This window comes from Columba livia, chromosome 3 (genome assembly GCF_036013475.1).
Source record: "Columba livia isolate bColLiv1 breed racing homer chromosome 3, bColLiv1.pat.W.v2, whole genome shotgun sequence".
Classification (NCBI taxonomy): Eukaryota; Metazoa; Chordata; class Aves; order Columbiformes; family Columbidae; genus Columba; species Columba livia.
Window position 1 is genome coordinate 105,890,216 of NC_088604.1, and position 23,104 is coordinate 105,913,319.

The 23,104-nt window shown below is 40.7% G+C and overlaps 1 long non-coding RNA gene across 1 annotated transcript; it reads right to left on the reverse strand.

Annotated features, from left to right (window-relative positions):
* Positions 1 to 2,702: 2,702 nt before the first annotated feature.
* Positions 2,703 to 20,344, reverse strand: LOC110358813 (uncharacterized). Its single transcript, XR_010471672.1, has 4 exons — positions 20,121 to 20,344; positions 18,654 to 18,834; positions 17,552 to 17,679; positions 2,703 to 13,745 (listed from the first exon to the last, which is right to left on the reverse strand). It is a non-coding gene; the product is annotated as an uncharacterized LOC110358813 (long non-coding RNA).
* Positions 20,345 to 23,104: the final 2,760 nt, after the last annotated feature.

Sequence of the window (23,104 nt, forward strand, 5' to 3'; positions counted from 1 at the left end):
CTTAACAACTGAGCACTGCTGTCAATGGTAGCAGGTGTGCCAGCCATTTGGGCTTTAGCCGAGTGCTGCTTCCTTCAGAGGTACTCTAGCTCTTTCACAGAGGCTGCATAATTTTGGGGTTTCATTTAAAAAAATAGGTTGCTTCAGCAGAACAGAAAAACCAGGATGGTCTGACATAGCAAAGGGAAAATCCTCTTTTCCCTTCTCCTCCTGTGCTGCAGCCCAGAAATCAATGTGCTGATAGAAGTAGGATAATTTTTAAGGGGAGGAAAGGGTTTGTTTTGTCCTTAACCAAGCAAACAACATCTAGCTCTCCCTCACTCTGCTTCCTTGTCCCTTTTTTCAATTGTAATCCTCCTGCATAGTACAAATTGCTGTATATATGTTTGTGCTTCCCCACTGCCTAACAGTCACACCAATTATAAAGGGGTGAAAGGAAGAGACTGCTTTCTCTTCTCTAACCGTAATCTTCCACAAATCTCGACTGTTCCTGCTACCAAGACATGCCTTTGCTTCTGTGCACTTCACTCAATACCATCTGTGCACATCCAAGGACAAAAACATCCCTTTTGTTACTAAGAAGTGGCCTTGTATAGCTCTCAAGTTGCTGAGGGAGTTTGGCTACACAGGAGATTAGTTTTCTTGCTGAGGAATATGCTGTTGTGATAGCTTTGTTATTCCTGTCTTTTTAAAATGTAGAGACAAGCAAGAGTCAATAATGAAATGTTGTTCAACATATTAATAAGTATCTTCAGAAGTAAGCACTGCTGCACAATACTCACAATTATTCTCAATGAGATTCTCTCACTTATACCACTTGCAAGACACTTCAATAATGTAAGACCCAGGCCCAGTGACACATTATTTTTTAAAAATCAGGTCAGCCTCTTTTCACATCACAAACAAACTGACTTTAAGTATGCCTGCTGAATTTTGCTCTGGACATACTCTTTTTCCATCAAATGCTACCCAAAATCACCAAGAGTGGCAGAAACACAAGAGGGACTTAAGGCCATGGTTGTTCTGGAAAGGTTCTTAAAGTGGTAGGTGTAGCTCTGCATTTTCTCCACATGCACAACACGTGCATCTGCTTGACCCTCTCTTAGGAAAAAGGACATAATTCTGCTGGTATTGCAAAAGGAAAAGGGGAACTCTGAACCATATTTGGTTTTGATCTTGAAGTAGAAGTAGGACTTCTTTTTAGCTCATTGACATTCCAAAATTCTGGTCTTCTGATCAGCTGGAGGACTCCATATAACAAAAGATTTAAAAACTATGAAAGAAAACTTGGACCGAGATGATGTCAGTGATGTCTGGAATATAAACAACAAATACAAAAAAGTTAAAAAAAAAAGTAAAACTGATGTAAAAAAAGTAAACTGAAATCACGATTCTTATTTTAATGTAATATTCACCCTCACTTCGAGGAATGGAAAATTAGTGGGCTCAGCTTGTCAAAGGCTAACAGTAAAATCAGAGTATTGCACTACAAAATAACCAATCAAAATATTTTATCTTCCTGTCTTTATTTAGTGCAAATACTTTCAACTGACATTTTTGAGCACTCGTTTCCCTCTCTTCTCTCTATCTATGATACTTTTAACTACAACATGAGATAATAAGAGAAATTAGGTGCAAGTGAAAGAGAGGATCTGGGTAGGTTTTGCTGGAATAACTGAGTCTTGCTCATCAATTGATGCTCAATCATTAGAGCATCCAATAGCTTATCAACACATTAAAAATATATTGACTATAGTTCTTGCCTATGACTCTTGTGACAGCCTGTATTCATAATGTTTTTCCTTCTCTAGAAATACCCTGCTTAAGCTGCCTAATTGATCTTTAAACACATAGAAAGAAAAAAGGTCCACTAATGCAATTTCACTGTCATTGTTTTCAAAGTTATTGAACTGTAAACTCAGTGTGTTAGGAAATTGATGTATGAACACATCATCTGACAATCTCTAAGTAAGGTATTTCAGTGGGTAAATTTAGTTAAAAGGTGTATAATTAGAACATGAAAAAACAACATTTCATGGAGCATAGAAGACTTCTGATATAATACTGATATTGGGTAAACTCAAATTCTTTGCTGTATTGGATCTCCTCAGACATACAAACATAGAGAGTAGTATCCATGTTGACAATATTACAGTATCACAGTATGTTTGGGATTGGAAGGGACCTCAAAAGATCATCTAGTCCAACCCACCTGCTGGAGCAGGAACGCCTAGGTGATTTTGCACAGGAATCTGTCCAGGCGGGTTTTGAATGTCTCCAGAGAAGGAGACTCCACAACCTCCCTGGGCAGCCTGTTCCAGTGTCTGTCACCCTCACTGAGAAGAAGTTTTTTCTCAAATTTAAGCAGAACCTCTTGTGTTCCAGCTTGATCCCATTACCCCTTGTCATATCATTGTTTGCCACCGAGAAGAGCCTGGCTCCATTCTCATGGCACTCACCCTTTATATATTTATAAAGATTAATAAGGTCCCCCCTTAGTCTCCTCTTCTCCAGGCTAAAGAGACCCAGCTCCCTCAGCCTTTCTTCATAAGGGAGGTGCTCCACTCCCTTAATCATCTTCGTTGCCCTACGCTGAACCCTCTCCAGCAGTTCCCTGTCCTTCTGGAACTGAGGGGCCCAGAACTGGACACAATATTCCAGATGTGGTCTCACCAGGGCGGAGTAGAGGGGAAGTCTGTAAAATTCCATATGTTTAGTATTAAAGAGGAAGACACATAAAATTGTTGATGTCAATTATGGAAAAAATATTTTCATCAGCATTCTTTGATGTATTAGCTGGTCATCAGTATTCATTTTTTAAAATAGAATTCTGAATTGCATGGTAGTAGTGACCCTGATGACAACATAGTGAAAAAAAAAAAAAAGAGGGTTCAGAGACCATAAAATTAAAGGAGAAAGCAAGAATAGAGAGTATAAGCTAATTGTTACAAAGAATCCTGCACAAAGAGCATATAGATTAGTCAGTGACATGAGTTGCTTTAGTTCACTCCGTTATCTAAATATTAGACAGTGTCCAACCTTGAGCAAAGATTCTAGAATTTGCAAATATATTAAGAAAAAAGCCTCCCAAGAAAGTAATAATTCAAGACATTGTCAATATGGACAGAGACAGCACTCAGCTGATAGTCAAACTAAGTCTTTAGTTTCACACTAACTGGTAAAGAGATTTGTGTCCTTCAACCCAAACTCTATGTCTGCAATGATGTACTGATAACCTTCAGAAGAAATCTACCTTAGACAACACTGTACTTTCCAAGCCAGTTCTCAGCTTCCCTAAGCCGACCCAATATATGAGGAACAACACAATAAAATCAGCTTAGAATGTCCGTGATGTCCAGGCCCATTCAACTAATATATTTTGCCATCTTTTATTCTTTTCTCTAGAACCCACCCCCCAAAAAAAAATTTGTGGAGAATTTCCAACAAACTCTGAACTCTGATATATTACAAGAGTAGGAGAATTGTCATAAGATACTTTATCATCCCCTTTCACTTCCACATAAAGGAGACAAGTTGAGAAAACTCCGTAGACGATAAATGAACAAGTTATGTTCAGAAAAGGAAGATGTGGAAAAGAAGGACTACTAGAAGTACAGTAAGTTAACACTGAAGAATACATGTTTTGCAGTACAATGTAAATATAATTTCTAGTGTCATTCTGCAAGTTATTTTGTGCAAGTTTTTTAGATTATTTTTTGGTGTCTTTTTGTTGTTGTTTTGTTTGTGGTTTTTTGTGGGATTTGTTTTCTGTTTTCCCTAAGTGCCTATTTTATCACCAATAGTAAAGTCCTTCCTGATTACTTTTTTTTTGCTTTTTAAGAAAAAGAGACCAGTTTTCTACTGATCAGCTGCTGCTTTCAGAATTTGTTCTGTGACACAGCTCAACGTGGAGACAGTCACCTCCCCAGCCGACAGGAGAACCACCGTACTGGGTCAGACAAGTCCTGTCTAAATCTATGCCACGTGTCCAGCTGCAAACACAGATGCCCAAGAGTCAGAACAAAGCTTCAGTATTCCAATGTACAACACCTCCCTGTAATGCTGTCCCAGGCTCCCACTCAGAGGACTTTCTTAACTGGATGCTGGTGTATTTTGTATTTAGTAGCTCCAAGACAGTGTCCAGTTTCCCTGGAACACTCCTCTGGTTGTCCAAGTGCTGTAAGGCTAACAGGAGGAAGGCTGCTGCAAACTGCATTTTGTCATAAGACACTAACAGACATGATTAAGATTAAGATTAAAATGGGACCACATTTTTTTACTTTGTCTTATATTTTTCTTTAACATAATTGGTTTTTAAAAAAGAACAGAAAGATAATGAAAAGAAAAAGTGAACAATGCTTACCCTCTTTGAATTTGTAGGATCTGTACATTTGGGGGGAAAGGGTGGGTAGCATTTTGGGAGGATTTAGTTTTAAACATCCCAAGAAAGTATCGAAGCAGTGATGAGAGGGGAAAAAAAACCCAAACAAAAACAAAAAAACACAAACAAACAAACAAAACCCACAACTAATCAGAATTGTCAAGTCAGGTAGCAAATGACAATTTAAGACAACATATAATACAGTACAATAACTGTTAAGAATTTGTAATGGTCAGATAAAATAGCCCAGCGAGATGTTAAGGCTACTCCAGACCATAATGAGGAAGTGAGGGTAAACAACAGCAGTGAACAGGAAAGTTATGAAAGACAGAAGGAAGAAAAAAAAAAAAAAAAGAGTGAAAAAACACCACCCCCCAAAAAAACCTTACACAACACCTCTCTTTTTCATCTAGATGTTAGTTAGAAAAAATTATTGGATTATACCACCACATCAGTAAACACTCCACTCCCTCATGGACAGTCAGAAGATTGGTCTGGAGAGAATCTCCCAGGTTACTGAGACCAAACTTATATCATTGCAGGCACCACATCATTTAAACATTTGAATGAATTTGCCCATCTTCTTCTTACAGACAGTTCAGCTAGTTCTACTGGTCCAGCTGCAGACTGTCCATCATGGTGTGAGGCCAGCATTTTCTTTGAACAATTCATCTTTCTCCCACTCATGCGCCTCCCCAGGTATCATTTTGCTGAGCAAAACAAGGAGAGCACTTTTGCACTCTCCTAAGATAGGTTCTCTGTTCCTACAAACCCTTCTTCTCATCTTTTCCATCATGAATACATTTTTAATGAACACTCACGAAATGCTTCACACGGTACTCCAGAAAATGGAATTTCTCCAAGCTGGCAACCTTTCTCCTGACACACCTTCCAACCATATTTGTCCTTTTTGCACTTAGTATTATTAGTATATGATCATCGATGACCCTGTGACCAGGTAATGAATGCCTAACTAATGCACCTGAGCCTTGTACCAGCAATGCCTAAGTATCACAGACATGCATTTAGCCAGATCACTGAACAAAGTGCATAAGAGGCGACTCTCTCTTGCTCACCTAGCAAGGTATCGCTGTCTGGTAAGTGACACAAGAACAATACTTCATGTAAACAACTTCCAAGTGAAGTTACTGATTAGAGCCAACATGAAGGCAAAAAATTATCAGAATATGGCAGGAAGAACTTTGTCATTAAGTAATTCAGTCTCTAAGTGACAAAGTGATTTGCATATGACTCTGCTGAGTTCTCTGCCTTGGCTCCTCACACTCTGATAGACCATGAAAAGGAATGTCTTCCAGGATGTTCTTCTCCTCAACTATATTTCTTTCTCATTGCACATCGCAAGTTTATCAGAAATCTCCTGTCATCTTCTAGTAAATGTGGAAGTAAGAGGCTTGGTTGCCACCTCTGTTCAAACATTGTGAAATGCAGCAGACGTGGAGCTGTTAATGATGGAGGTAAAGCACAACACAGAGTAAGGATAAATGAAGTGAAAACACACAGCTCGGCTGGAAGTCTGGAGATTTTATTTTAGTTTGGCTTAGTTGGGGATGAAGGTCAACGTGTAGGTGCATGCTCACTGCGGCAAATGCAGGCTGTACAGAAGTCAGAGCAGCTATAGATCAGTGCCACAAAACTTACTAAATGAGAACCTCACCTAAACGAGGCAAGGATATTTCAAGAAGACATGGAGGCAAGCACAGGAAAATGTTTTCCAAATGGTATCATGTAGTTGTTCAAATATACAAAATAGGCTCTCACCTCTGAAATTCCAGATCCTCATCTGCAACTACTTCAGCTCTGTGCAGTCACATTAGATTCATAGAATCATAAAATAATTTCAGTTGGAAGAGCCCCTCAGGATCATCAGGTCCAACCATAACATAACCTAACTCTAGCACTAAACCATGTTCTTAAGAACCTCATCTAAACACCTTTTAAACACATCCAGGGATGGTGACTCCACCACTTCTCTGGGCAGCCTGTTCCAATGCCTGATAACCCTTTCCATAAAGAATTTTTTCAAAATATCCAATCTAAACCTCCTCTGGTGCAACTTGAAGCGATTTCCTCTCATCCTATCACTTGCTACTTGGGAGAAGAGACCAACACCCTCCATGCTACAACCTCCTTTCAGGTAGTTGAAGACAGTGATGAGGTCTTCCCTCAGCCTCCTTTTCTCCAGGCTGAACAGCCCCAGCTCCCTTGGCCACTCCTCATCAGACTTGTGCTCGAGACCCCTCACCAGCTTCATCACCCTCCTCTGCACTCTCTCTATTACTTCAATGTCCTTCTTATGAGAGGCTTTGCCAGTGGTGAATACAGTGGCACAATCACCACTCTAGTCCTGCTGGCCACACTATTCCTGATGCAAGCCAGGATGCTTTGGCCTTTTTGGCCACCTGGCCACAATGTTGGCTCATGTTCAGCTGGCTGTCAAACAACACCCCCCAGATCCCTTTCTGTCAGGCAGCTTTCCAGCCACTCTTCCCCAAGACTGTGACCCAAGTGTGGAACCTGGTAATTTGCCTTGTTAAACCTCATACAATTGGCCTCAGACAAACCATCCAGCCAAACCAGATCCTTCTTTACAGCCATCATAACCTCCAGAAAATAGACACTCCCACCCAATCTGGTGTCATCTGAAAACATACTAAGAGCGCACTAAATCCCCTCATCCAAATCATTGATTAAGAAATTAAACAGAACTGGCCCCAGTACTGGGCACGGGGGAACACCACTCGTAACCAGCTGCCAACTAGACTTGACTCCAATCAAGACAACTCTTTGCAAACAGCCATACAGCCAGATGTTTGTTGTCATTATAAGGTTAATTTCTGTTGCTTGGTTTAGGTGTTTTGGTATTTCTTGTTTTGATAAGGCTGTTAGGCTGCTGTTGTTTTAGGAAGGTTCTTTAGTGTTGGTTGCTGGAGTTTGGTTTTAGTGTTCTGGTCTAGGGATCTTGGTTGAGGTTGTTGAAGTTGTTGGAGGTTGTTCTTCTGAGGTAGGTTGTTAGAGGCTGGTTCTTGAAGGCTGGTTGGTTAAGACTGGCTAGTTTAGGTAGTTTTTGGTTGAGGATGTTTGCTGTCTGGAGTACTAGGTTGGTAATTAAGGTTGGTTGTTTTAGGTGGGATGTTTAAAGTGGTTTTCATTGAGGTTGTTTTCAGTGTTTTGTTTGAGGCTGGCTTATGTCATTCGGTTTAAGTTGTTCAGTTTAGCTTGGTTGAGATAATTAGTTTTAGGTTGTTTAGCTTATTTAGGTGGTTTAGATTGGTTATTTTAGACTGGTTCTTTATCGGAAGGTTGGCGTATGGATGTGTCTTTAGGTAGGCTGGTTTAAGTAGGTTTGCTTTGCATCATTGAGGTTGGTTTAAGTGTTTCTCTTCATCTTGGTTTAGGTGGTTTGGTTGAGTTGTTTGTAGGTATGGTGGATTAGCCAGTGGTTTTTAGGTTTCAGGGGTTGCTTTAGGTTAGTTTAGGCTTGTTTAGGTTTTTTGGTTTCGTTTGGCTTATATGGTTGCGTTTAGGGTTTTTAGGTTGTTCGTTATAGGTTGGTTTAGGCACATCAGGTTCCAGAGTTTTGGGTTTTGTTTTTTTTTAGATTCTTGGGTTTAGGCAGGGTCTTTTTGGTTTATGTTGGTTGTTTAAGTTAGGTTCTTTTGTTTGGGTTAGGTTGTTTTGTTTGAGCCCAGTTGTGTGGGGGGCAGGAGGCCGAGCTTGGTGGAGCAGGAGGCACCCATCCAAAATGGCCCAAAGATTGCCACTGTTCTTGTTTCAAAATGGGCTGCAAATATTTGTAAGGTAAACACCACCCCTTTTGTTTTGAACATTATGCTTGTCTTTAGACTCAATTGCTGAAACATCTGAGCTTACTCATAAACAAAGCTATTAATACACATGCACTGAAAACTTCAGCACTGTGCACATCATGACCCAAGACAGAGCATCTGCCTTTTAAGAAAGGAAATGTTACAGTTCTGGACAAGTTTTTTGGAACGACAATTAGCAAAAGGACAAAAATCATTTTGAAATACTGGTACCATGATGTGAAGTTTGAAAGGGACAAACTGTCAGCGATATCAATATTCCAAAGGTACTGTTAAAACAAACAAACAAAAAAACAACACGCTAACCAAATAAAAAAATCACACACACAAAACAAACACAGCAAACCATTTTTTTTCCACCTTAAGTAAAATGGACACTAGGAAATACTCTGTTCATACAGTTATGCAGTTTATTTAGTGAGGGATGTTTATTTACATCCACTGCATCCCTTTATGGTAGATTTTCCCCCAACACACATGCATGACTTCATTGCTGTCATATACTCATTAACCTGAAGTGGCCATTTCTGCTCTCTATGGCTATGACTAATGTGTCTCCTTTAAAAAGCAAGCTGCTCTGTGCCAACAAAACTCTGAAGAGGTACTTTATACTACACACAGAGATAGACTCTCTTTCTTCAATCAGATCAGGATTTCTCAAAAGCTGTGACAGCATATTTTTCCATATGGGACTGACAGCATCAGTCCATGTGCCTGCACAGAGCTGCCTGCTCCAATTGCTATGACACCAGCCTTGCTTCCTTCTGCAAAGGGAAGGGGTCACTATCCACCACTATCGTACGATTCAGCCAACTACATGTTAAGTCTGGAAATAAACATAGGCATCGATGTGAGCAGCCTGATTTTTAGATGTGTCAAAAAACATACAGCTCTCAGAGCTACCATGTAGAAAAAACAGGACTCTTTCTAGGTGCCTAACATCTGAGTAGCTAAATATGAATATATTTATCTTAATCACCTGCTAGAAAATAATGGATCTGCAATATTATTGCTCCAGCTATATTCTAAGGAAACTCTTCCCCATCTTTGAGACTATCAGCTCCCTACTGCAAATCTGGGCTCAGCTGCATATGTTGGTCTCTGAAGTGCTGTTTTTGTATCAGATGATTCACTTTCTGCAGATAAGGTACAATAAATGTAGACACCAATAAAACATACCCCCCTCACAATTTGGCTTGTGTAACTGATAGATTTACAAGTTTCACACATGAAAAGCTACTGGTTGTTTTCCATACAGGTGCAGACTCAATTTCTATGCAGGCACAGAATTTACGTGTAAACATCAGTAAAACATTTTTCATTTTAGGTTTGCTTGGATTCAAACACCACTAAGGAACCCATCTTCCCATACTAATTGATGGTGTGGGACTTTAGACGGAGGAAGACCAAAATCCTCTTTGTGGTCTGTATGTAGAAAATACTGAAATAATAATCGGCAGAAAGATAAACTGGAAGTTCAAGATAAACTCCAAATGAGTAGCAATTCCAACATGGCCAGTAATAGTTTTGTCACTGTTTGGATTTTTACTATTGCTGTAGTCTCTTATAAATAAAGCTGTTTACTGGCAACATATAAAAAGACATTATCAGAAAAATCAGTCAGATAGACTACTTCAGCTATAACAGCTATACAATGCTACCTATCTTAAAGGCTCAGATTTATGAGGCAGAAACATTGCTCCAGGCAGTTTTCAAGAATAGGTACAGGAGGTGGAGATTGCAGAAAGGAGGGTGTTGTGTTGTGGTTAAAGGTTATAAAGCTGCATTTACACAGCAGTCTTCAATAGCTACAAAATTAACTTAGATATTTCAGGAAAAGGACAAGTAAGAAATCATTGGTGCTGCAGAGACAAGGGGAAAAAGAACTTTTTTTTTCCTCCAGTGAAACTCCTGTCAAAATGGAAAACAGGCAATTTATGTAGAGGTATCAGAAACAGTTTCTTCTGCTGAGACTTTTTAGAAGCAGGCTGTGGGAGAGGGGGAGAGGATGAGGCATAGGAAATTTAACATGCTTCCCAGGCACATGCTGTGACAGTACGATTCTCACCTCCTAAAGCCCGTGAATCAAAGGTATTGAAGATTCAAGCATTTTTCTTCTGGCAGTGGGTGGCCTAGTCCCAAAATCCAGCTGCCTTTCTGTATGAGGGACAGCTGAAATCATCTTTGTGTACACTAGATCTATGTTATTATGCAGATCATATCAAACATATATGCTCTGGCGGGCTTTCTCCTGATGTATTTGCCTCCTCCTCCAAGCTAAGCACATCTCTGTCACAAAATACCATAGCCATACCCCCAGAATCAACCAAGTTATTAGATGATTATAAAAAGCCATTTTCTCTCTATTTTCCCCTCTTCTTTCTCTTACACTTTCATCTACTTCAGATTTTTTGCAGTTCTGAGCTGGAGCTCAGCTCTTTTCAGAGAAGCAGAGGAACAGGGCTAAGTTGAAGAGATGTCAGTCTGAGTACCTACTTGATTAACTTAAATAGGATGGATCTCTCAGTGTATTTCCACATATTTTAAAGCAAACACTACCAACAACAGACAAACTGCCCAGGTCTTAGAGGTCCCTTTCAAAGAGGAAAAGCAGCTGGGGCAGCACAGCCAACACCAGACCTTGGAAGCCTGCCCGTCTTCAAATGTGGCTCTCCCCGTCTGCAACCTACTGCAGGGTGCAGCCTAGGATGCTCGGGTTAAGTCACAGATTGCATCAGACTCCAAATGAAGAAAAATTTTTCATCATCCTCAATGCTGTTAATAACCTCTCCTGGCCCCAGTAATTTCAAGACACAATGCACACAGGGAGGAATTTGTCAGAACACAGCAGGCTTCACAGAACCCTGTTGTACATTGGGAGGTTCCTAAAAGAAACTCAGTGCTCCTTACTATGTTTATCCTGGAAGGAACAGATAAATAACACTAAGGGCAAAGCTATCAAGAGTCAAGGCCGCAGAACAAACACACAAGCTGCCAACATGGCTGAGAGCAGTAGTGCGTGCAGTCGGCCATCTCACCCTCAGCACTAACCAGAACAGGCTCCTTCAGGGGAAAATCCCTTGTGAGGCAGTTACACAATAACATGCCATCTCTTAAAATCTCCCCATTCATGCCAAGAGGTCCCAATGCCAGAAGATTTATATCCCTGCCTGTGCCACTTCTGTAGTCTGCTGGTTTTCAGTTTGGAAACAATTTCCCACTCACCCATTTTTACTTGCATTATTTTCGTTTCACTGATTTCCCTCTTGTTTATGTATCATGGAAGACTGTAAAAAACATAGCATCAAAAATATCAGTGAGAACTCCTGTGTACTATCCTAACATCCCCTCATTTTTACCTCTTCCCCTTCCATAAAGAATTCCAATTACACATACAAAAATACCTTTCCACAACACTAACAATTCTCATTGCTTGTCTTTGCAGACCCTCCATTTCTGCTGCAACCTCTCATCTCTGGTCCGTTTTGATAGCCCAGATCTGATCACCAGGTTTAACTTTACAGGTCAGGAAGGTCTTGTCACTTCCATGAAGAGAAGAGTCTTTACACCAGAAGTTAGTGCATCAGTGTTTTTTCAAATTCTTTATCGTTTGCTCAACAGTACAAGAGAATCAGTGCACAGGCTCCCGAGGCTTCTCCTAGTGTCCACGCCTCCATACAGAGGTTCTGCAGCAATTTAGTGGAAATAGATTATTTCTTAGTGATAGCTGGTATTAGTCATGTTAGCTTTTATGCAATGATAATATAAAATGGGTACGGGATGAGTGCTGTATCTGCATCTTTATGCATGCAATTTAAAAGAGAGTGTCTAAATAAGCATTTAGAGAACTAATTGTGGATACTTGCTTTCTAAAATGGCAGCATTAAAAGGCTGCCATTTCACTTTAATTAACACCAGGCTTTTTAGCAATTCCCCAAGTGCAACTTACCATGATTCTTTCAAATAGCTTCAAACTTTGAACAAGTCCAGCACCTAAGGATCCCAATTTAGACACTGGGGGGAAAGGGGGTAGGGGGACAGGCAGGAAGAAGTTCTAAATTGGGCATCTAGTTCTTCAGAAGAGTAGCTGGAAGCCAACTGCTACAATAGCTTCATTTCAATGCTGAAATAGGATGGATCTGAGCTCTTTGGAAAGTCAGGTATTTAGTGGCAAAAATCTATAAGTGTTCAGTTAAAATTACCATCTCTGTTGGGAAAGACACATTTGTTTTACTAGATAAAGCAGCAATCATTTAGCTGTTTTTCTCACAGCAAGAAATCCCATGTTTCATGAATTTATGAAAGCGTGACCAAATCCTGTATGCTTTATCTTCCCTCTATATTTGCCGAATGAATGAAACAGGTAAGGTTTGCAATAGGGCAGAGGACTAGCTGAAAAGCTAATGTCAGGCTTGCAGATTTCAAATAAATCAGACATTCTGGAAGGCTCTCTTAATTCAGCAGGAGTAACTGAAGTCTGAAGACTAAAAATATCAGCTTAAAGAAAACCCTACATAAAGCCTGTGCTATTCTGTTAAACCATTTCTACTCAACTGATGCTATTAGGGTTGTACTTTAATCATTGCTACTAAGTTCTTAAGCGTGTTGCACAGTTTCCTTAGTTAGGGAAACTTACTCAACATCCATGAATATACCATTTACATATTATATAGCAAGTAAATATTGATTTATTGGTATAGCAGGTTCTTAAATAGAGTAGTTCAACTGCATCTATATTCAACTCTGATTTATCTACTACCTTTTGGGAGGGGTAAGGGGGCTTAGCTTATGCAATTGAAGAAAAATAGCATTTGCCCCATGTTGTTTTTGCAAAAAGCTTCTGTTTTTATAACTTCTGCAAATAATGAACAGTATCCACTGCTGAAAGTTTATCATAATACATTTTCTAGCAGTAAACTTTAACTGTACTGAACACAAGGTGGACCATATTCTGCCCATATGTAATACCTGGCAGTTTCATTTTTACCAAGGTACTATTTGGCCTATTAAGTAACAGTTTTACTTCTTTAGGCAGGTACATAATCCCTGAGGAGCAAAACTTCCAACAGCTACCATTTTATGGAGTTTCATACGCTATTTACTGTTTCCTCTTAAGGCCATAAGCCTGAGATTACATGTCCACCCACACATACAAACGCATTTTTCCTTCTAGTTACATTTCTATCCCTAGAGATTATGGATCTGCCTGGAATAATAAACTATGTGCATCCTAAAATATTAAAGCCAACCCAAGATGCATGTAACCAGAGGATCTTTTCACATGGTGCTCATGAGTTTTGGGGAGGAGGGGAAGAAGACATTTGATTTGGGAACATTTCTGCTGGGCAAAGTCAACAGCTCTGACTCATTCACTGCATCCCATGTGCTGGGACATCTCCTGCTCCTGGAGTGGCAGTGGCACCGATGCAGCATGGAGTAGGGCTGTGGGAGCATCTTCTTATCCCCAAGGATGGCATGGATGGGAGGCAAAAATGCACTGCAGAGGCTGCAAGGTCAACCTGGAAGCAACACACGCACACAAAAGTCAAGGACGACCTGGAAGACACCTAGGAAGGACCAGCTCCTTGCAATGATGTATCACAACAAGCCTTTCTGGAGAGGGCATATTGAAACACCACCCCCATTTCCTTAACATATTCACAGGTGACATCAGCTCAGATGAATTCAGAGCTCTGAGGCTGGAAACGTAGCCTGCTAAAACCATTTGCGGTGATGGGCCAGCTGCAATGTAGATGGCATTACAGCCAATGTCTCAGCTTGCTTAAGCTGTCATTTATTTCCTAGCATAGTAAAATAATGGTAAAATTGGCCTTTCTTCTGCATTTATTGAAGTGTTGTTTAAAAGATTTGTTTTCACACTGTTTTTCTGGCAGAGTAACATATTTTTAAGTTTTATTTTTCTTCATTTTTAATTTTTTTTTCCCAACACTGGAGTCTTCAATAAGTTTGCAATTTTAATGAGGTATGTTAACCATTTGAATAAATAGAAACCATAAAACAAGTGAAAAATTAAACTCTCTCCCTTCTTGGAAGTTAGAGATTATTTCATATCTGTATGAGGTGCCAACTGCCCAACTATTTGCTTAAATATGTCATTTCAGGTGTTCTTAAAAATACAGTTCCATCATAACAGGAAGCAGCCCTATTGCCTTAGTCATCAAAATTATTTTCATAGTGAATGCAAAGCAGCACATGCATTCTCACTCAACTCATTACAAGAGAGAAGAAAAATCTAAAGCAGAGAGAAAACCACAAATGGTTGTGCAGTGTTTCTGTGACGCAGAGTACGAATGGCCAGAGTGACCAAGGTAATAATTTTTATATCTCCACCACTTTGGACCATTCTACTTAGTTGCTGCATGAATCAAAGGTACATTCAATTCTTCATTTCTTGATCATGCCTGAAAAACAGACAAGTACAACCCACTTCATTATATGATTATTTGCCCTCAAGTTCTAAGCTGAAAAAACCAAAAAAGCTCAAAATATAATAAAGAAGGTAGGAATACCTCTGCCTTTGTAAACAACTCACACTGATGAATAAATGGCATCCATGTTAATACTGCCAAAGGCAAAACTGTGGCCCAAGAAAAAACGTCAATGTCTTTTACATTGCTCTAACCTCATTGGAATAGTTATTTATTAACATCCAGATTTTACCCATACATCAATTGCTACAAATACTTCACACTCTCTCCCTTACAAGGTCGAAATAGAGCCCATGGAGGATTGTTATTGAAAAAAATTTAAAAAGGCTTGCTTCACAGTCAGCTCAAAGTCACTGTGAAAGACAGACCTATCTGCACACATAGCAACTTAGAAAGGAGATTCAAACTGTAAGAGCAGGGATGCCAGCAGAACTATGCTGAAAAGTCAATATAATTTTGAAATTAAATTTTTTTAAAAATCAAAACCTACTCTGAGCTTTCTTGGATGTTCATGTACATGTGAAGTATGTGAACCTATGAGCTACAGGTGATATCCACATCCCTACAACATGTGCGTCCTCTGCAGCTCCTGGGCCACAGGGCACATCCCAGCCTGCTGTGCTGATGCTGGAGGCAGGCAGGGTACCCCAGTACCACATTTTGTCAGCACCTCATCCCCTCCCTCTTTGCACCCTGCTAACTCAGCCCCCATCAAGTTTTTCTCACAAGCAGCTCAGTACTGCTATCTATGCAAGGCTGGAGATGCCAACGGTTCCACTATGGACACCATGGGAGATGTCCCAGAGCCACCCACTCCTTGAGGGACAGCCTGGGTCATGATTCCAGGATAAGCAAAGCCTGGGGTGAACTTAGCTTATCTTCACCCCAAACAGAGCAGAGTGGTCCCAGTCCTCACCCCCCTGCCTAGGGCTGTGTCTGGGAAACAGGGTCCCTCCAACTCCACAAAAACAGAGCACCCTGCCTCTCCTGTCCAACCTGACCTGCCTGGCTGAGGGATCCAAGGTGGTACAGCCACCACCTTTGGCTACTGGTCTAAGCCTTGATAGCAGCATCATCCAGCACTTACAGAGGGTGTCCAGCCATTTGCTAACCAGCATCAGCCTTGCTCGCTGTCCAGCTGCCCATCAGCAGGCACAGCCATTCCCTCTGAAGACATTAAAAATAATGTCCCCAGTCAATAGACACCAACAAGTGACTGCAAGTAGATGAAACTGCAGCAAATCCATCCTCATTATTTCAGTAAGTGCTAAAAGAAGATAATCTGCTGTTTGCTCACTTGTTTTTCAAGTGCAAAGAAGGCAAATTAGGTCACAGCCATGGCACACATTGTCTGAGAGTTTGATATTACTGAAGCCATATAAGTGCCACCATTCTCGTTCAAAGGTGCGATAAGCAAGGTTTTATTTCTCATACATTCACAACACTTTTTTTTTTTTTTTTTTTTTTTTTAGTGTTTTCGGATGCAGCAGAAAAATTTAAATGCTCATAGCTGTTTGTAAACTTAGGCAAGAGCTATAAAACTCCCATTTATCAGTTTCCAAACTCCTTGCAAGAACTATAATACGCATCTCAGCAGTGCAGAGCAGCAGCACGTTTGGCTTCTCCTGGAGCAGCATTTTCTCCAAGCTCCCCCCAGCTCCTTTGTGTTCCCCTGCAACATACTTCCCTCTTCCCAATACACAGCAAGTACAGGCATAGTTTCTCTTGTTTAGCATTCTCTTTGTATCAGCTTCCTTACATCTGTTGTGCCCAGCACTATTTCCAAAATTATTACCACCAGAGAAGTGGCATTTGGATAACAGAGACATTACACATGAATGCCTTGTCTTCAATTTAACCATGTGTATTTGTGTCTTAGAGGAAAGAAGCATCCCTCACAACTTTTCCACTTTTTTTTTTTAATGAATAAGTCTCAAAATAGAACAACAGGAGACAAAATTACTTGTTAGATAACAACTGCCAAAATCTGCTGCTAATAGATTGGAATTAGTGCAGAGAAATGCATTCTGCAAAGAAAATATTCAACCTGTAAAAGAATTAAATTGGCACCAAGACAAAAGTTCTTTATTCCAAATACACATTTACAAGGTTTCCATGTAAGTTTTACTTTTGTGGTATACATATATATATATATATGTATAAAATATATATATATATTTTTTTTTCTCATGTAATGGGCTGTTGTAAGGCCAAACTACAATTAGCAGATGATAACCTTAAGTAATACAGAACACACTCCAATTATCTGCTGACTCTTGATAAAGCCTGTATACCTCTACCCTCTTTTTAATGCTTCTCTTACCCACTTTCTTTCTGAGCTGGTTTCATCCTAATAGACTGTGTAGCACCTCTTCCATGTTTTGCTTCAAAACTAGACACTCCCCAAGTCCTGATGTGGCAACTTAGATGACACTTCCCAATTTGAAAAGATTTCAAGGGTGAGAGAAAGTAGAGTATGTAGTGAGATTATGGGACACAGGATTCACATTGGGTCTGGCCAGACTGTCTAGCGGTGTGAGAGAATGTTGTTGGCTACTCTGGCTTGCTCCAAATTTAATTTTTGAAAACTTCCACAGAAATCACACAGTGGTTCCTCAGTGAGAGTTTACAGAAAGCATGTGTTACCCACACGAATTAAAACAAAGTGAACTTAAGTAATCCACTGAGAATCTGGTAGGCTTTGGGTGAAAACCTGAAGTCTGATGAAGGAGTTGAATGGTAGCAGGGATCTACCAGCTGTGCTGACCCTGCTGCCCTTGCACATCGCTCCCCTGTGCCAACCCTGCTGTGCACACACGGCCCTCCCCGAGACGAGATTGCAGGGACAAGCACAAATTATACTGCAAACCCTTTACCTGCCTTTTGGAGGTGGCAGTGAAGACAATTCAGAGCAAGAAGAATATTCTGCATATGTTCCTCAGTGGTGCCAATTTTAGGAAGTTGGAAACAGGAGCTAAGTGTCTGCAGGAACATCAGCTGGTACCTGGAGCCAGAAAGCACAGGAATAAGCAGGTAAGTAAGAGCAGAAAAGCCTGTAACTGTAGAGCACAACAGGAGCCTGAGCTCACAACAGAGACTGTTATTTTCTGGCAACAGAGAAATAGTAAATCAATGCTTCGTCCTGATCTGGTGGCTGGCTGACATCTACAGCATCCTGCCACAGATGCCTTCCACTTTTGTAGTTTATACAACAGTTCCGCTCAGTAAATCTTCCACGCTAAGGAACACTGCAGGAAGCAAAACAGTTTCCACAAGAAGTATTGTGCTTGTGTTTTCAGAAGCAAAACAAAATCAAAACACATACTCAAAAAAACAACCAAAAAACAACCAACATCCACCCCCCCAACCTACAGATAGCTGAGGTCTTAGATCAAGGAAATCCAGAATTAACTCCATCAGTATAACCTGGACTTATCCTCTTTTATGAAATGTACACTGTCTCTATATGCAGAAAAAAGCATTAGACGCTATAACAAAATACCTAAAATTATGACATACATCTGATTTTTTTTTTAAACACACAATAGCATGCAGCCTTCCTGCTGTGTCCACATAACACAAATTGTACACCTATATCCCAGAAGATGCTTATTTGGGATGCTTGTATTTCAACTATGTCAGCAAAACCACTGGTTTACAGACCAAACGCATCCCAGAAAACATGCTCCAATTGCTTGGCACTGCCCCTTCCTCCAGGATCTGTAAACAGACCCCCACCAGCCAGCAAACTCACACTAATGTCAACCAAGGAGCAAATCTGCTGTGCTTCAAGCACTTGTTCTGCATCCTTTGCCACCACTGCCAAAAGCAGGTACAGAAACTGCCCTAGAACACAGGCTGCAGTCCCTGGTCCTTTGAGTCTGACCCTCCCACAGGGAAGTGGGGAAGTGTCAGTGCACCTCTGCTCTTGACAAGGTAAATTGTGAGCAAACCAGTATGAAAACAAGTACAGGTTACCTGCTATTCATGACAAAAGTCTCTTTTGCTCCATTATTGCATGCAATATAAAACCAGGGCATCACACAGCTTCTTCACATATATCCAGTGCAGAGAGGGACATGTGGCTCCAGTGTCATCACTTCAGTGCTACCGATCTTCCCCTGGCTCAGAGCCCACACTTGGCCATGAAACACTGGGTCTTTTAAAATTAAAAAGAAGATATTTCTGTTTTCAAGCTTGGTTATTTGTAGAGCTTTGTGCACATTTACAATCAAAACTTGAGTACTAAAAGGTACTGCAAACTTTACTTCAAAGACACCATTCAAAGCAGAGATCCAGATACTACAGGTTTTGTCAGCAGTTTTCATTTTCATTGGATATCCATTTATGTTTTAGTATACCAAATTCACACCCCTGTTGCACAAAGACTAGATTTCAGTTTGAATAGACCGTACCAATGGAAGTCTGGTGGCAGCATCATTTTTTTGCCAGGAGGAGTCAGTAGCCATAAGACACTTCCAGCCCAGTACTTTAGTATTTTTCTTAAATTTACAAAAGCAAATTGGCACTAGTCTGTAGTTAGGAATCTAAAAATACTAAAGTCTGCCCAGGGTACATTTAAACAGATAATACTTGCAAGTGCTAATTTTGCGTAAACACTGATAATGTTTATTAAAGGAAGAAACAAAATAGTATCAATTAGGAAATGTTCAGCAGCTAGATAATAATAGACAAAATAATCACCTTTGGCTCTTCAGCTGTCTTTGCAAATGTTTAATAATGAAAATATCCAAGTTAGATGAGCCTAATTAAAGGGACTTACATACCTTTGTGTCCCTAAATATTTAGATCTATATGACAGATCAAATACTGAGACTTACAAAGTACCACTTCACTATATTGTCACCTTCACTTCTGCACTGTCACAATTTGTTGCCAGGGACTACCTAATGGCAAAAGCATCTCCACTTCAGGGGGAGACCAGGACATGCAGCCCTTGCTGTGCTGAAGAGCTGACATTACTTCTTGATCAGCCTCTACACCTTAAATTGTGACTGCTGCAGCACAGGAATGCCACTCATTCTGATGGCACCTCTCAATTTTTTATTTTCTCCTTTCCCACCTATCCCTGCTCTGCACAGTCCAGGCCTGATTAGCACTACGTTTCACCCAAACTATGAGGAATTTCAGCTCAAGGTGCTGCAGGAACCCAGATTATTCACCTGAGGTCAGCCTGGTGAGGGTGCAGGATTAGAAGTTTGGGCAGGCAGTATTCTTCCTGGGCTACCACCATTACTACAGCAGCTTCTGCAGCAACATAGTCTCCATGTCAGCTCTCAAGTACTGACATCAGGAAATGCTAAGTCTCTGCTGGGTGCTGCAAAAGACTCAACAGCATCTCTTCAGTTGTCTGTTTCTGCTCAGCAAGGAACTGCCTGGAGAGAGGGTTTAGATGGTTACAGAACTTTTAAGCAAAAATCCTACCTCTCCAGGAGAAGCATCCTCTGTGTCCTTGCTGCCTCTCACTCACATTTCAGCTCATTATCCAACATTTCCACAGCAAGACACTGGAGATTCACCCTTCCTTCAAGGCATATTTACTTGAAATTTGCTGTCATTTACTCACGCCATGGGAACAACAGTATTTCACTACTGCTGCTTTCAAAAATTAAGTGAAATACAAGACATACTTATGTAACTGAGATCTGTTCTCCTCCCTCCCCTCCTCCCCCAAATCCACAGCACTGAGAGCTCCATCTCCTTAGAGTCCTTCCCACAGGCTCACATGTCGTGGAGATTAGCAGACAATGCAGAATTGTTTGAGAGCATGTTGGCAGGAAACAGTTAGTGTCAAATTAGCCAAGTTAACATGATAGATTGTGATAAATTGAATGCTTGGGGTACTACATGTTTGAACTATGTGGTGCCTCACAGCAAATCTATTTCCTGAATCCTCTAACTGGGCAATTTCATCCATATAAAAATGTTATTAAATATGCCTCCGCCTGTTGTCAGACAGTTTCCTCTCCTTTTCACCAGTTGTATAACATATGGGGTTTATACCGCTAAGAGCCTCTGTAAATCACGCTGAAAAACCTGTGGGCTCTACTTAACTATAGACAAGTCTTCAGCTGATGTCAATTGTTATGGCTTCCTTGACGTCAGAGACAAGATTATTTACAGCAGCTCAGCATCTCTCCTGCTGTGCTCAGCATTTACAAAGGTAGGCAAATGAGGAATAGTTTTGCTTTAGGTTTAAGAGGACCTCCAGGCAGAACTTGGTCTTGAGAAACCACTCAAATCTGGTCTTTGTCTGTTTGAACTTTCAAAGAGTAGATTCCCAGATATAAAACAGTTAGTCTTGACCCTCTCCTGCTGCCCTTTACTTTGTATGGCACTAACCTAAAGAAACATCTCTGACAATAACATGAGTACATACATATATAAATAAATATTTTAAAGGTCTCATCTTTTGTCTCACCCTCTGAAAAGAAATGACAACAACCACTTTTAGCAGGAGCAGCTAAGACTCTTTGAATCATCTCACTGGCTTCCCTATATAGTCAGGAAAAAGAGCACTGAAGAGGCACCTCCACACTGTAATTTGCCCCACCTGAGAATGAAAATTCAGCAAGCTCCTGCATCCTAAGGATGGATGGGAATACCTCCTGGACCATAATCATAACAGCACTCCAGACCCCCGCCTTCTCTCAGGAAAGGCTTAGTATAAGCAGGGACACTGCAGCAAAGCAGAGCACTACAGCCCAGTGGTGAACCTCTTCCACAGCTGGACAATGGGTGCAGGTGCCCAAGAGGGATGCTAACCATCCTATTAACTCCTGCTCCTCCCTGAAGCCAAAGCTCCTTCTCAACTGCAGACATGCTACAGGTGCCTTTAACTACTGGTGCTTAAAAAAAGTTTAATCTGCATTCATCCCCTATGTCCTTTTGAAAGCTTTCCTCACCTTTCCCTGTGTATCAATTAGCAAGTAATCACCAAAAGGTATGAAGCATTCAGCATTTTTTCCAGGGGTTTAGGTCCATTAGTTAATAACATAAAATAGTTCTAACTCTCAAAATATTGCTTTTATATTTTTAGTTTTTCTTATAAGGCTTATAATTACAGCTGAGCTTGTTTTCAGAGCTGCTTCTTAAGCAAAGCTCTAGGCAGTTGTTGTTGCACTCTGCACATATACCTCATAAGAGGTTTTTGCAACTTCCACACTATAGTTGTATAATACGGCTATGCAATAAGAAAGAAATCAGGCAAAAAAATAAAACACATCATAACAGACTGGCATCAAAATGACCTCAACCTCCTCTACCTGCAGGATGCACTAGACCTCACAGAGTTAAAAATTATTTTTCAGTCAGTCTTGTTATGCATCCCACACACTAGAACTTGCCTGACATGGAAGTGGATAGATAGATACAAATATAGTACATGAAGTATAGTATTAATTTTAGTACAGACAAATTATGTTAAAGACTGTCAACATTCAGTCTGGCACAATTCCTATATAGCTACAACATTTGAGGGGAAGAGAGGGAGTCAGGATGGTCTCATTTGTCTCAAGCTAATAGGTCTCTCAAAATTAAATTCTGTGTTAACCCCACCCTGGGCTTTGGAGAGCCTCAGTTGAAAGATGCTATTTCTGAAAGCGCTTATGCAATGTTTCAGAGCGACTCTGTGGGTTCTGCACCAGGAAGTGGCACTACTTTGTGCAGCTCCTTGAGGGAGTGCAATGGCTCATTTAGGAGATGCCTGCAGCATCCACCAAAGAGGGCATTTCCTCATGTACTCAGAAGGTATTCACAATTTAGAGACTTCTCGGTTTTGTTTCTATTTTAACAATTCTAAGAGCTTAACAATTTCTTTCATTTAAAGGAGAAAATCAAAAAGAGAGCAAGAAAACCCGATTTCCTATGTATTTTTAGTGCCACTTAATGTGCATCCTGCTAAGCCAACAATCATCCCAGCATGAGCTGACTTGAAGCAGCAGCAGGTAGCTGCCTGAATGGGAAGCAGGGATCAGACTGGAGAAATAAGACCAGGTTTACCATGTAGAGTAAACCTGAGCAGGGGACCTTACTTGTGTCCCCACCCACATTTGTAAAACTTCAATTTTTCTATAGCAGGGCCCCTTAGCTCAGGATACAAAAACCCAGTGGACTCCCAGGAGAACAAACCAATCCCCTCTCCTCGGCTCTCCTAGGAAGATTGCACAAAACCAAATTGCTGCAAAACAACCTCTGGTAGCATGGCCTGCCTTCTCATTCTCATCTCCACTTGTTGCAGGCATGTTTTGGTGTGACCTGTGGGGATCAGCAGGAGCAGCTTCACCCAAACGGGGTCAAGAGGGGAACTTTGCAGTGGAGCCCCTGTATCCCACAGAGATGCTTCCAGGTTTGACTCACCAGCAACTGCTTGCTAACTTCCAAGCCAACACTCAGAGCAAAGGCTTGGA